This window comes from Rhinatrema bivittatum, chromosome 9 (assembly GCF_901001135.1).
Source record: "Rhinatrema bivittatum chromosome 9, aRhiBiv1.1, whole genome shotgun sequence".
Classification (NCBI taxonomy): domain Eukaryota; kingdom Metazoa; phylum Chordata; class Amphibia; order Gymnophiona; family Rhinatrematidae; genus Rhinatrema; species Rhinatrema bivittatum.
In genome coordinates this window covers 118,812,418-118,827,239 of record NC_042623.1, presented here as the reverse complement: position 1 = coordinate 118,827,239, position 14,822 = coordinate 118,812,418, and positions in this window count along the sequence as shown.

The following is a 14,822-nucleotide window of genomic DNA, read 5'->3' as shown; positions in this document are numbered from 1 at the left end:
GCTGCTGGCCCCGGAAGGATCTGAACTGGTCCTACTGACAGACTGTGTCTCTCAGCCGTCTGAAACTGCCGAACCGGTCTTGCTGCCGTACCCGGAGGGGCTCGAACCGGCCTTGCTGCCGTCCTCGGAGGAGTCCGAACCGGTCCTGCTGTCGTTCCCGGAGGGGTCCGAACCGGTCCTACTGACAGACTTTCTGACTCAGCCATCTGAGTCTACTGAACCAGTCCTGCTGCCGCCCCCGGAGGGGCTCGAACCGGTCCTGCTGCCACTCCCAGAGGGGCTCAAACCGGCCCTGCTGCCGTCCCCGGAGGGGTCCGAACCGGTCCTACTGACAGACTTTCTGACTCAGCCATCTGAGTCTACTGAACCGGTCCTGCTGCCGTCCCCGGAGGGGTCCGAACCGGTCCTACTGACAGACTTTCTGACTCAGCCATCCGAGCCTGCTGAACCGGTCCTGCTGCCGTCCCCGGAGGGGTCCGAACCGGTCCTACTGACAGACTTTCTGACTCAGCCATCCGAGCCTGCTGAGCCGGCCCTGCTGCAGTCCCCGGAGGGGTCCAAACCGGGCCTGCCAACAGACTTTGTTGCTCAACCATCTGAGCCTGCTGTACCGATCCAGCTGCCGACTCGGGAGGGGCCCGTACTGGTCCTACGGTCGCCGACCCTGGAGGAGTCTGTGCCGGCCCTGATGCCGATCCTGAAGGGGTCCGGACCAGTCCTGCTGTCGTCTCGGGAGGGATTACGGACTATTTCTCTGCCCCAGGTGGGGTTTATGTTTCCCTTGTCGCCCCAGGAGGGGTTATGGAAATCTGCACCGCCTCTGCTACCCCAGGAGGGGTCTAACTCTGCCGCCTTGTCCCAGGAGGGGTTATGGACTATGTTGCTGCCCCAGGTTGGGGTTGCGTCTGCCTTATTACTCCAGGAAGGGTTATGGACTGCCTTGCTGCCTCGGGAGGGAGTTGAACCTGCAGCATCGCCCCCGGAGTGGTCTCACGTTATTATTGAGTACCTCCTGCAAAAATGGGATCCAGGAGGAGCGGGAGGCCTTGAGGGGGGGGTACTGTTACGGCTATGGGTGCTGTGCAACCGCCTCACCACCAGGGGTCCCTCTAGAGCTGGCTCTCCTGACAGGCCCAGTCTATCTCCCTTCTCCTCTCTATGTTCTGGGCTTTCCCTTATAACCCTGCCTGACAGTCCCCACAGGGCTTTGACATCGAGCTCGCCTGGGCTCCCTGCTCTAGCCTTCCTTGCTTGCTGTGCGTGTGGTCCTTTGACCTTGCTTTGCCTAGCCTTGCCTTTGGGCCTTCTGTCTTGCCTTGCCTTGCGCGGCCTTTGGGCCTTCTGTCTTGCCTTGCGTGGCCTTCGGGCCTTCTGTCTTGCCTTGCCTTGCCTTGCGTGGCCTTCGGGCCTTCTGTCTTGCCTTGCCTTGCCTTGCGTGGCCTTCGGGCCTTCTGTCTTGCCTTGCCTTGCCTTGCGTGGCCTTCGGTCCTTCTGTCTTGACTTGCCTTGCCTTGTGTGGCCTTCGAGCCTTCTGTCTTGCCTTGCCTTGCCTTGCGCGGCCTTCGGGCCTTCTACCTTGTCTTGCCTTGCGTGGCCTTCGGGCCTTCTACCTTGTCTTGCCTTGCCTTGCCTTGCGTGGCCTTCGGGCCTTCTACCTTGTCTTGCCTTGCCCTGCCTTGCGTGGCCTTCGGGCCTTCTGTCTTGCCTTGCCTTGCGTGGCCTTCGGGCCTTCTGTCTTGCCTTGCGCGGCCTTCGGGCCTTCTACCTTGTCTTGTCTTGCCTTGCCTTGCGCGGCCTTCGGGCCTTCTACCTTGTGCTGTGTATGGTCTTCGGACCTTCTGCCCTGCCCTGCCTTGCTTACTGTGCGTGCGGTCCTACGGGCCCTCTGCTCTACTGTCTGTGTGTGTTTGGCCTACGGGCTCTGCCCTGCTTACTGTGTGTGGCCTACGGGCCTTCTGTGTGTGTGTGGCCTACGGGCTTTCTGACCTGCCTTGCCCCGCTTACGGTGTGTGGCCTACGGGCCTTCTGTGTGTGTGTGGCCTACGGGCCTTCTGACCTGCCTTGCCCCGCTTACGGTGTGTGGCCTACGGGCCTTCTGACCTGCCTTGCCCCGCTTACGGTGTCTGGCCTACGGGCCTTCTGTGTGTGTGTGGCCTACGGGCCTTCTGACCTGCCTTGCTCTGCCTCCTGCCCTGACCCAGCCTGAACCTAGACACTGCTATCTGCCGCCTGCCCTGACCCAGCCTGAACCTAGACACTGCTCTGCCTCCTGCCCTGACCCAGCCTGGACCCAGACCCTGCTACTTGCTGTCTGCCCTGACCCAGCCGGGCCCCAGACACGGTTTCCATCCATCCCTGTCTCTCTCCACCTGGAGCCACCCTTTTGGGTGGTGTTCACTACCCCTGAACTCAGCCCAAGCGTAACAGAACTGGTCCCCAACGGTAATAAGTGCCTTCCAGAGGCTGAAGGAAGCCTTTCTTCTTGATATCTGTCTCCACTATCCAGATCCACAGCATCAGTTTATCGTAGAGGTAGACGCATCTGATCTTGCAGTAGAGGCTGTCCTGAGCCAGTTATCCACTAAGGGCAAACCCCTACCATGTTCCTATTTTTCTCGAAAATTCTCTCCAGCGGAGAGAAATTACAGTATCGGTGATAAGGAGCTCCTGGCCATCAAGCTCGCACTGGAGTAGTGGCATCAGTGGCTGGAGGGGGCCCCAAACCCCGTGATCATCTACATGGACCACAAGAACCTAGAATCCTTGTGCCGAGCCCAACGCCTCAATTCTCGACAAGCCCGATGCTCGCTTTTCTTTAGCCAGTTCAATTTCCTCCTCCGGTACAGGCCAGCCTCCAAAAATATTAGAGCTGACGCCCTCTCTCACATGACTGAAATGGAGGATAACCCTTATCCATCTCGATATATCCTCAATCCAGCCAAGGTCCTTCTTGCAGCTTCAGAGGTGGTATTGCGACCGTCGCTGCCCGACGTCTCCACTCCGCCCACCTTACCTCTTTGGCGACTCCCTCTTTGCTTGCTGGATGTTTGGCTGCCACGGCGTCATCTTGCCAACCCCCTCCGGTATCCCCGGACTGGCTAGACGCTGCACTCCGCCATGTTTCCCAGAAGCCTAAGGGCGCACATGCGGCATGGCCCTGACTCAAGTACCAGCAGTGGCGTGAACTTTAGGGGCGTCCCCCTGAGATGACTCATCATCACGGATATTTAAAGGTCTCTGAAATCGCTAACTAATTGAGTTAGCAAGGGCTTTCTCCAGGAATCGCTGTAGATGGGATTCGCTCTCTGCATAGCTTGCTACTCTGCCTCCTCGGATTTCACCAGGGGTACCCGCTCCTCGGGGGCCTCGCTTTCTCTTTTGCCTTTCAGGTCGCAGTCTAGAACCAGTACTTGCTCCTCGAGGGCCCACGTTCCCGGACTTGCTACTGAATACCACTTCTGCCAGGAAGTCATCGCTGCCTACAACATCAGTGAGTTACCATCTCTCTCTCAGAGCGTTCCCTGGAACCAGGTACTCGCTCCTTGAGGGCGTACTTCATTCCAGCTCCTGGGTTGCTTCTAAGAGACTATTGTGTGAGTGTTACCATCAAAGTTCTGTTCCTGAACTCTGCATATCCTGCCTACTCACTATATTCAGTTTCTCTACAGCTCAGTTATCCAGGACCGCTGTTTCAGTATCTGAGGGACTACAGCCCAGCCGGGCACTTCCAGCTCACTACTGCCACCTCTGGTGGTTCGATATACTGGTTAATAAAAGAACTAGTGTGTGTCTGTCTCCATACTCTGAGCCTGACCGGTGGTCCCTCTCGGGATCTTCCCCCGGGGACATGGTCATCTGCAACCCACCCAAGGATCCACCCACAACTACCACGAACACTAACAGATTGCTAACTACATGGATCCGGCACAATTCAATGCCTTGCAGGCCATACCGGACCTGGCCCAGCGCATTGTGGAGCAGCAAGACGCCTTGGAGAAACTTACCAGCGTTTCATCAGCTATACACACAGAAGGTTCAAGGCACAGCTTCCAACCATGAAGGTCAGTTACAGGAGGTAACTTTAAAAACTGCTGTACCACTGGCAGCTCCAATCCGCTTTTCCGGTGAAATCCAGAAGGCCCGGGGCTTCTTAAACCAGTGCTGCATGCATTTTGCCTTACAGCCATCATTATTTCCTACGACTCTTTCCAAGACTACCTACATCCTTTCATACCTGGATGGTAGGGCCTTGTCTTGGGCATTTACATTGTGGGAGCACAAGGACCCCATTTTGCAGGACATAGAAGGATTTATAGACTTGTTTAAATCCATTTTCAATGACCCTGCTCGAACTGCTGTAGCCGGTTCTGCTTTGGTGGAATTGAAGCAAGGCAGCAGATCATTGGCTGAATTTGCCATCAAGTTCAAAACTCTTGCAGCGGAACTATGCTGGGACCCCAAAATAGGAGAACAATTATGATCTAAAAGACCAGGAGGTGTATATACCAGAACTATCTGGATCACTTGAGACTTAAAGAATGCCACTTCATATCTAGTTGGGAATTTCACGTTTTGTTGAATCAGCTGAAATTTTTTTTTAGCTAATAGCAAGAGGCCCCCACCTCTTTTATCTATACGTGGTATAGAAAAAATATCATAGTTGGTGTGAGGTAGCTGATTAACAGTTACAACATCAGAGGGCTTCAGCCATGTTTCTGATATTGCACACAGATCAGGACTACATTCTTCTAAATGGTCAATTAAAACTGGAATTTTGTTCCCTATTGATTGGATGTTAAAAAAGGAGAGAGATCTGCTATATAAGAATGTTGTGGTCTACCTGGATGATATATTAATCTTCTCCCAGGATTTGCACACCCACATTGCAGACGTCAAGCAAGTACTCCACCGTGTTCGTGAACACCAGCTGTACGCCTAAGTGTGAATTTCACAAAGACTCAGTGCCTTTCTAGGCTTCATCGTGTCAAAAGAAGGCTTCCAAATGGACCTTCACAAACTTGAAAGTATCAAGAATTGGTCCTAACCTACTAGCCTGAAGGCGTTAAGGAGATTCCTGAGGTTCACCAACTATTATCGAAGCTTCATAAAGAACTACTCTTCTTTAACCGTACCCTTAACTGCGATGACACGCAAGGGTGCCAACGCTTCAAAATGGTCAGCAGAGGCCATTTCCGCGTTCGAGAAATTGAAGACTGCCTTCTCCACAGAACTGTGCTTGCAGCATACAGACCCCAACAAGCTCTTTATCGTCGAAGTTGATGCTTCAGATGTGGGTGTAGGGGCTGTGTTAAGCCAAACAGGAGACTCGAAAGCCTTACGTCCCTGTTCGTTCTTCTCACAAAGATTTTCTCCTGCCAAGAAAAACTATGGGAATGGCGATAAAAAGCTCTTGGCAATAAAGCTTGCATTCGAAGAATGGCGGCCTTGGCTCAAAGGCGCTCAACATCAAATGACCGTATTCATGGATCATAAAAATCTAGAGTATCTCCGTCATGCACTACACCTGAATTACAGACAGGCCAGATGGTCCCTATTTTTTAATAGGTTCGACTTTGTGCTCAAGTTTCTCCCTGGAGATAGAAACACCAGAGCAGACGCTCTGTCATGCTCTTTTCACTCGGAGGATGTGCCTGATGAGCCACAGCACATAACTGACACAAAGAAAATCCTCTTGGCATCTACCCAGTCTGTGCCTGCTGGTAAAACTATCGTTCCGAAAAAACTTAGGAAGAAAGTGCACTTTTGGGTGCACGATTCCAAGCTGGCTGGCCATCCTGGCCAAAGCCATACCCTGCTCAAGATACAGGAGCTATATTGGTGGCCTACTATCAAAAAGGATACCTATTCCTATGTGGCATCCTGAACCAATTGTGCTAAGAACAAACCTGCTTCTGGACAACCATAGGGTCAGATGCAACCACTGCCAGTTCCTGATCAGCCCTAGTCGCACATCGCTACTGACTTTGTAGTCAATTTACCTACTTCCGGAGGAATGAATACCATCTGGGTGACAGTGGATCAATTTAGCAAGATGGCACATTTCGTGGCGCTCCCTGGCATACCTTCAGCCTTGGAGCTCGCAAAGCTCTTCATAAAGCACAAATTCCGCCTCCACAGACTACCTTCTCACATCATATCTGACTGTGGGTCCCAATTCACGGCACAATTCTGGAAGGCCTTGTGCAAGTTGTTCGACATCACTCTAGACTATACTTCAGCCTACCATCCACAGTCGAATGGCCAAACGGAATGGATGAATTTTACTATGAAGCAGTTCATTCGAGCCTATGTCACGTCACAACAGAACAAATGGGCCGAATTGCTTCCATGGGCTGAATTCGCCATCAACTCTCATCCAGCAAAATCTACTGGATTGTCACCATTTGAAGTGGTTTATGGATGTTCCCCAACACCGCCACTTCCACTGAAACTCTCAATGATGTCCCCAGCAGCTCAATCCACTGCGGATGATATCCATAATCTGTGGGTTCAGACAAAGGACATGCTGATCAAAGTGAGTGACCGTGCTAAGAAATACTACAATGTGCACCATTCGCAAGCCCCAGTCTTCAAACCAGGAGGCAAGGTCTGGTTGTCAACAAAGCACCTCAGACTTAAACTACCTTCATCTCGGTTTGCTCCTCGCTATGTGGGACCATTCCCAGTCCTTCAACGTATTGGCAATGTCACCTATGGTCTGAAGCTACCGCCTGGGCTCAACATTCATAACGCTTTCCACGTTTCACTTCTGAAACCACTCATACTCAGCGAATTTTCTTCCAAACCTCAAGATCCACCTGTCATCAATGCAGAAGACGACTTAGAGTTCAAAGTCGAAGAGGTCCTGAATGTTTGTAAAAGAGGCAATACTTTTGAATACCTTCTAAAGTGGGAAGGTTTCGGCCCTGAAGAAAACTCTTGGGAGCCTCAGACCAATATTCTGGACAAAGAGATGCTTCGTCAGTTCCACCTCGCACATCCTTCAGAACCCAAGCCTGGTACCCGAAGAGAAAATCGCCCTTTGAAGGGGGGTACTGTTGCGACCGTTGCTGCCCGATGTCTCCACTACGCCCACCTTACCTCTTTGGTGACTCCCTCTTTGCCTGTTGGACGTTTGGCTGCCACGGTGTCATCTTGCCATTCTCCTCCGGCATCCCCGAACTGGCTAGACGCTGCACTCCACCATGTTTCCAAGCAGCCTAAGGGCGCATGCGCGCGTGGCCTGACTTAAGTACCGGCAGTGGCGCGAACCTCAGGGGCGTCCCCCTGAGGTGACGTCATCCTCACCGGATATTTAAGGTCTCTGTAATTGCTAATGAATCGAGTTAGCAATGCCTTTCCTCCAGGTATAGGTGGATGGGATTCGCTCTCCGCATACCTTGCTACTCTACCTCCTCGGACTTACCAGGGGTACCCGCTCCTTGGGGGCCTTGCTTTCTCTTTTGCTTTTCAGATCACAGTCTGGAATTGGTACTCGCTCCTCAAGGGCCCACGTTCCCGGACTTGCTACTGAATACCACTTCTGCCAGGAAGTCATCGCTGCCTACAACACCAGTGAGTTTCCATCTCTCTCTCAGATCGTTCCCTGGAACCAGGTACTCATTCCTCGAGGGCCTACTTCATTCCAGCTCCTGAGTTGCTTCTAAGAGACTATTGTGTGAGTGTTACCATCAAGGTTCTGTTCCTGAACTCTGAATACCCTGCCTACTCACTATATTCAGTTTCTCTACAGCTCAGTTATCCAGGATCGCTGTTCCAGTATCTGAGGGACTACAGTCCAGCTGGGCACTTCCAGCTCACTACTGCCACCTCTGGTGGTTCGATATACAGTGGTTTGTACAGATTGTGCTATCTGCCTTAGCACACATGCTGTTGCTTCACCTGCTCTCACAGTGACTGCTGCTGATCAATTTGTGTTTGCACAGGTTCTGTAATTGCTGCTGCCCTGTAGAAAGGACCTTTATTGCCTGCTCAAGCATCCCTGCTTTCTGAGCTGCCTCCAAACTACGTACCTTTCCAGGGAAAGGATGGGGGAGGGGGGGACAAAACCCACTTGCTAGCCTATCTGGCCCTCAGTCATTGCTTGACACCTGACTACGTAGGTGTGAAGGCTGGGTGAATGGAACTGGGAGGCTCCAGGAAAAAACTGCAGGGTTTTTGGTTTTTTTTGCTTCTGCAGCTGCTGCTTTGGCTATGTGCTCTTGCCTGTTCTTCCTGCTTAGGCAAAAGATCCCATTGCTAGTACCATATGTGGTAACTTGGGTGGTAGCAATTTGGAAACAGCCAGAGAAATAAGGAGGCAGATTCTAGCTGTTCCTTAGGTGAAGTTTATTTACAATCAGTGCAACTCACCATAACTTCAGATAACACACAGTCCTTAACCATAACAGGTCTTGGCGTATAGTGGGTCTCTACCTGCTCCACAGGCTTCTAGGCCCTGAGTTCTTATACTCTGGTGAGGGGGCTCCTCCCTTCACCCAGGATTTCTTTTGGGTCTGGATCTTAAGGAAAAGTGGGCAAGACAGCTGTGCCCAGTCCCTTAAGGTAGTTTGAGGGAGTTTCCTATAAACTCCCTCACAAGGGTCAAGTGGAGAAAAAAATCCTCATTGCAAAAGCCTTTGCAGGGCAAAGATAAGAATAGCAAATGAAAACAATATATCTAGGCCAAAAAGAATAGAAACTATGGCTTTAAGAAAGACCAAGCTGCAGAAAAGAAAAAAGATCCAGAGGTTTATGCATAACCAATCACCTCTAGGTAGATCTAGTGGTTTGCATGGGACTCAACAATGCTTAGTGGGACAAACAACCCACGATAGATCCTCAACAGTATAGCAGGTCTACTAGTACAGATGAGTGAGCACAAAAGAACACTAGAATAAAAAAAAAAAAAGAGAAGCAACAGTGAGAAGAACCATTTACCACCTTTGCTCTATGATGATGTTAAACCAATATTCATGTTATTCTGATTTGCCTTCTACAGGAACAAGGAATCATCTCATTGTTGAGGCTGCCTTATATTTGGGTCAATATGGTAATGTTTCCTCTGTTGATTTTCATGCAATATCATTACAATGATAAAATGTGTAAACTGTGGTTGATGTACATAAGTTAATGGAAAAATAAAACAAAAAAATAATTGAAAACATTTTGCACACTACCTTTCATATGAAATGGCATATTATATTAGAAAAATAAGATGAATCAACTGAATACAGAGCTTTGAGCAGCAAAAAATTAAACTGAGCTTGCAGTTGTACCCAAAAGCTCATTTCAGAAAATATATAAATAAAAACAGAAAAATAGCATTAGGAGGAAGAAGGAGCATATAATACCAGTTTAAAAACAGTTTCTTCTCACATGTCATCTGATATAGATTCAATTATTATTTGTTATTTAAAAAGCTCACTGCCCTATCTAAAAAGTCTTAGACAGATAAATGGGATATCATATTAACATTAAAAATCAATAAAAAAAATAGTGAATACTAAACGAAGGGAAAATTTAATTTGAAAACTACAAACTGCAAAAGCATTTAAACTGTCTTTCATAAAAAAGATGAGAACTTTAATATGGACTCTATATTAAAATGCTTGTTTCAGCATTCAGAATTTTAATTGTGTTGGAATTTAATGCTGTTCATTATCAGGTTACAGCAAGAACTTTGTGTGTTTCATTAGAATGTATTTTCATTTAGTTTAAATCTTGCATTTTGAATAATCTACAAATGTAAAGCTTATAATATGACATCTACAATATCCTTTTAACAAAACACAGTGTTTTGAGTACACATTTTACATCCTTTTTTGTTGTGATTCTAATAGAATATCTGGGATATTTAAAGAGTGTTGGTATTTTTACAACTTAGCTCTCAGGTCATTTATAGATAGTGCCAGTAAGTAAAAATATTTTTTTAAAAAGTCATTAGCTATGAAGGTGAGCATTCAGATTAATCAGAATGGAAAAATATGACAAATCAGTTACTTTTTGGTTCAATTCAGCAATTCCAAACTGAATGGTTTGGGCCCAAAAATATTTGAACCCTTTTCGCCTAATTTGGTTTGGTCCCAGTAAGATCTATGGGGAAAGAAAAACCAGACAGAGCAGAGCCATTTGGGGATGAGACAAGGAAGGACTATTCTGGTGTTAGCACTTTTTCAACCAGCCTACCCCAGCTGACAGTGCATGGATTAATTTCATACATTTTTTTAGGTGAAATTGAACCCAAGAGCACTTTGAATAGTCTCTTTGGCACACTCATTCCCTCCTCAAACTTCTCTTGCCTCCCTCCCCCCGTTCACTCTCTTCCCAGACTATGGCTGACTATTTCCAAAACAAGTTTCACAAAATTAGTTTGAGTTCTCAACCAGGTCACTTTTTCTCCCTTTCCCCCTCTTCTCTTCTCTATCCTTCCCTTAGCCTCCACCACTGTATTCTCCTTTCCTGAAATCACAGTAGAGGAAACTGCCAATCTTCTCTCTTCCTCCAAACTCAATACTTGTTCCTCTGACTCTATTCCCTCCCAGTTTCTCATCTTTTTCCACACTGCAGTCATCCCTTCCATTTGTCACATCCTCAATCTAATACTCTCTACTGCTACTGTTCCTGCTGCTTTCAAACATGCTGTGACCATAACCCTCACTGGATCCTACCTGTTCTGCTATCATCCTATCTCCCTCCTTCCTTTGCCTCCAAACTACTTGAATGTGTTCATCCCCTCTCTCTTGATTTTCTTGTATCTCAAGCCATGCTTGATCTACTCCAGTCTGGGTTTTGTACTCTACATTAAACTGAAACAGCCCTTGCCAAAGTATCAAATTACCTTTTTATGGGTAAAGTCAAAGGCTTTTGCTCGGTCCTTATAATCCTTTACCTGTCTTTGGATTTTGACATTGTTGATCACCACCTACTCCTTTATATTCTGTCCTCACTTGGATTTTGGGACTTTGTCCTGTCTTGGTTCTCTTCTTAACTCTCCCATTGTACTATTAAGAGTTTCCTCTGGTAGATCCACCTCTACTGCCATCGCACGTTCAACTAGCATGTCTCAGGGTTCTTTCCTGGGCCACCTTCTCTTCTCCCTATATACTAATTCTCTTGAAACTCAAAATTTCTCATAGCTTTCAATTCATTTTTTTTTTTTAAATACAATTTTTATTGCGTGAATGAAAGCATACTAATGACTCTCAGCTCTACCTCTCTACACCAGACATTTCATCAGAAATCCAGTCCCAGATCTCAGACTACTTGTCTGTGATATTGCTGCCTGGATGTCCCAGCATCACCTTAAAATCAGCATGGCTAACATTGAGTTTCTTATCTTTCCCCCTAAATCTACCTCCCCTTTTCCTCCATTCTCTATTATTGTGGATAACACTGTCATCTACCGCATCCCCTCAGCCCATAACTTAGGAGTCTTCAACTCCTTCCTCACCTTCTCTACAAATATCCAAAATCCTGCAAAAATGTGCCATTTCTTTCTCTATAATATTGCCAAGATATGTCCCTTTCTTTCTGAACCCACTTCTAGAACTCTTTCTTTATTGCGTAAGATGAACCATGATACAGGAACAGTGTCATTATCCAATCTCCCAAACATCATATATCCATTGAGAAAACATAAGCAGAGAGTTGGCAAACAGCTGTCAAAGATGACATATTGCAGATCATTCTATAATTTTCATGTGTTTTTCCCACATTCTGTCCTTATATCCCACCGCATACATTCTACTTCTCCATTTCCAACCTAGATAGTATTTCCCTCCTTCCCCCCCTACTATCATGCAATAGATCCATCATCTTCCATTGGTGGCCAATAACCACATCCTTATTTCCATTTCTAACATTTGGGCAAGATATCCAACATTCTTAACATCTTTATATAAGAAGTGCAATAAGCTGAAAATAATGTGTGTGCCTTTATAAAAGGCAAACAATACAAAAAGTAAGAGTAAAAAAGAAAACTGAAATGAAATAAGTATGGTATGGAAATGAATGTAAAAGAAAAGAAAATAGAAAGTCCTGTGTTTTATTTTTCAGTTCAACTCAGTAACATATGAGATGATTTTAGTTCTTGTACAAGTCAGTTGTCTTAGAGCTCCCCAATCTGTAGAATATCCCATTTCCAATAGACTTTTCTGCCGTTCTGCTGGCAACATATCAAAGAAAAAAACACCAAGCCTGTGAATATGAAGTAGGCCATTTTCTCTTGTTAATTCTAGCATCCATCCAGTCCAGTTGCATATATTCTGTCATCATATTTTTCTACATTGTTATATCAGGACCAAGAAGTTCAGTACTTCAAGTCATATGGTATTTACATGCCACCACCAGCACAAGACAATGACATTTGTCTGTGCCATCCAGTTCATCTGATGAGTGGACAAAACTTCATAATGTCACAGTCTCCATTCAGCAGTAGGTGTTTTCCAGTGCATTTCTGCAACACCAGGACACCTCCACCCAAAAAGGCTGTACTAAGCAGCAATGAAGCAGTTTGGCAGGAGGGTCCCATGTTCTTATTGACATCTGCCGCGAATTGGAGTATCAATCAGCTGCATATTGATACTATTTAACATCATCAATAAATGAGTGTTGCAGAAGCTGGTATGCTGTCTCTCAGAGTTTCACATCTGTGAGACCAGTGTGCATTACTAGACACCTCCGTAGGGTAGGAATTTAAATATTAGCTTGTAACATTGTACTCCAAAAATTACCAAGGGATGTAAACCTAGCAGAGGGCATTTTTTGCTTACATAATAATTGCCATTGTACTATTGAGTTTTATGTTTCTCCAATGTCCAACATTGCTATCGCCAATGTCCATTCTCTCATCACACATTCTGCATTCCTATCCTCCCAGTTCAAGTGCCCCTGTTTTATTGTAACTTTCATTCACTTTTTCTCTCTTCACCTATTGTTCATGTTGATGTTAATGTTACTGCACAGATGTTTATTGTAAACCGATACGATATGATTGGTATCATGAGTGTCGGTATAAAAAAGCCCTAAATAAATAAATAAATAAAATAAATAAAGAGAGCATACTACCAAGACTCTTATCCACTCTCTTATCTCCTCCTGCTTAGACTACTGTAAACTGCTCTTCACAGATCTCCGTGAGGCATCTTTCTCTACTATAATCCATTGTAATTTGAGCTGCGCAACTTATCTTTTGCCAAAGTTGCTACACCCATGTAATACTTCTTCTGAAGTCACTGTGTTGGCTCCCTATCTGTTCCCACATACAATTCAAGCTCCTCCTGATCACCTACAAGTGCCTTCATTCTGCAGCTCCTCGTTATCTCTCCTCTCTTATCTTTCTCTACATCCCTCCTTGTGTACTCTGCTTTTTAGACAAATCACTCCAATCTATGCCTTTTTCACCTACCGCCAATTCCTGACTCTGTGCTTTCCACCTGACTTTACCATGTGCTTGGAATAGACTTCCTGAGCTGATGCGTCATGCACCCTCTCTTGCCTTGTTTAAATCCCATCTAAAAACCCTCCATTTTGAGGCTGCTTTTAAATCTTAAGCCTGTTGGTTTTCCTTCAGCCTCATTAACTAATTTTAACAATTGTCTGTTGGCCTGTATGTTTTTCCTTGATTGGACTGCAAGCTCTATTGAGAATGTCTCTTGTGAGTTGTTCGTTGTACTGGGCTGCATACATCAAGTAGCACAATAGAAATGCTAAGTAGTAGTAATAGCCATTGACCATATTGTTCTCAATCATTCTGTGTTGGATTAAGGTATGCTATTACTGTCACTATCACTGTGTTTTAGCTATGTTTCTAGCAGCAGGAAAAAGTGTAATATCTCTGAGAGAGGGTTACAGTGTAATTGTAAATTGGCAGGGCAAGGCAGGTGGCATATGTAATTGTTTTAAGAAATTTACAAAGAGAGAGTAAGAGAGATTTTCTCTTGAAGCATGTTCAAAGTGACCAGTGATAGGAGCCAGCTTGCTTTCTCTATGTAAAAGAGTCAGTGTCAATGTGACATTGTGCTAATACTTTTATGTGTGATTCTTGCACACAATCAGTGTTGCGAAGTGGGCCCTTGGACTGAGGGGGAGTTGGCGCAAACTGCAGGGAGGAGCTCCCAGGTCCCACCATTGGCAGGTGAAGTCAGTCTGAGCAGAGGCAAAGCTGGACCTTCACCATTAGCAGCCCACGTTCCCCTTAGGTTGAGCTCTCGGGTGCCAGGGCCGGCTGGATTTAGGTGCAGGCCCCCGGGGAGGATGAATCCTATGTGGCTCAAGAGGGCAGACCAGGAGTAAGAAGCGCAGTGACAGGTGCAGCTGAGGCCAGGACAGGGAGCAATCCAATGGTTTCAAAAACCAAGCAAAAGGACAGGACAGGCGACAATCAGACAAAGTTGAAGAACCAGGCTGAAGGTCAGGACAGGCAGCGATCAGACAAAATCAAGGAACCAAGCAGAAGGTCAGGATGGGCGGCGATCAGATGAAGTCAAAGAACTAGGCAATGGATCAGCCAGAGGATCAAGCCACAGAACATCGGAAGCAGGATGCAGGAAGCAGAGGCAGGAACCCAGCAAAGCAAAATCCCAGGGGACCAGCAAAGCAAGATCCTAGCAACCACGAAAGGAACCTGGTTGCCAAGGTGCTGGAAAGAGCTGGCCTTAAATAGGCCGGCTTCTCTGACATCAGAGAGGAGGCGCCACTGACCGTTCCCACCACTGGCCCTTTAAATGTGGGGGAATCAATTGTGTGTGCACCTAGGAGGCAGCCTAGCATCGAACCATGCAGCAGCCCTGATGGCGCCCTGCAACGAACAAGGAGCATGG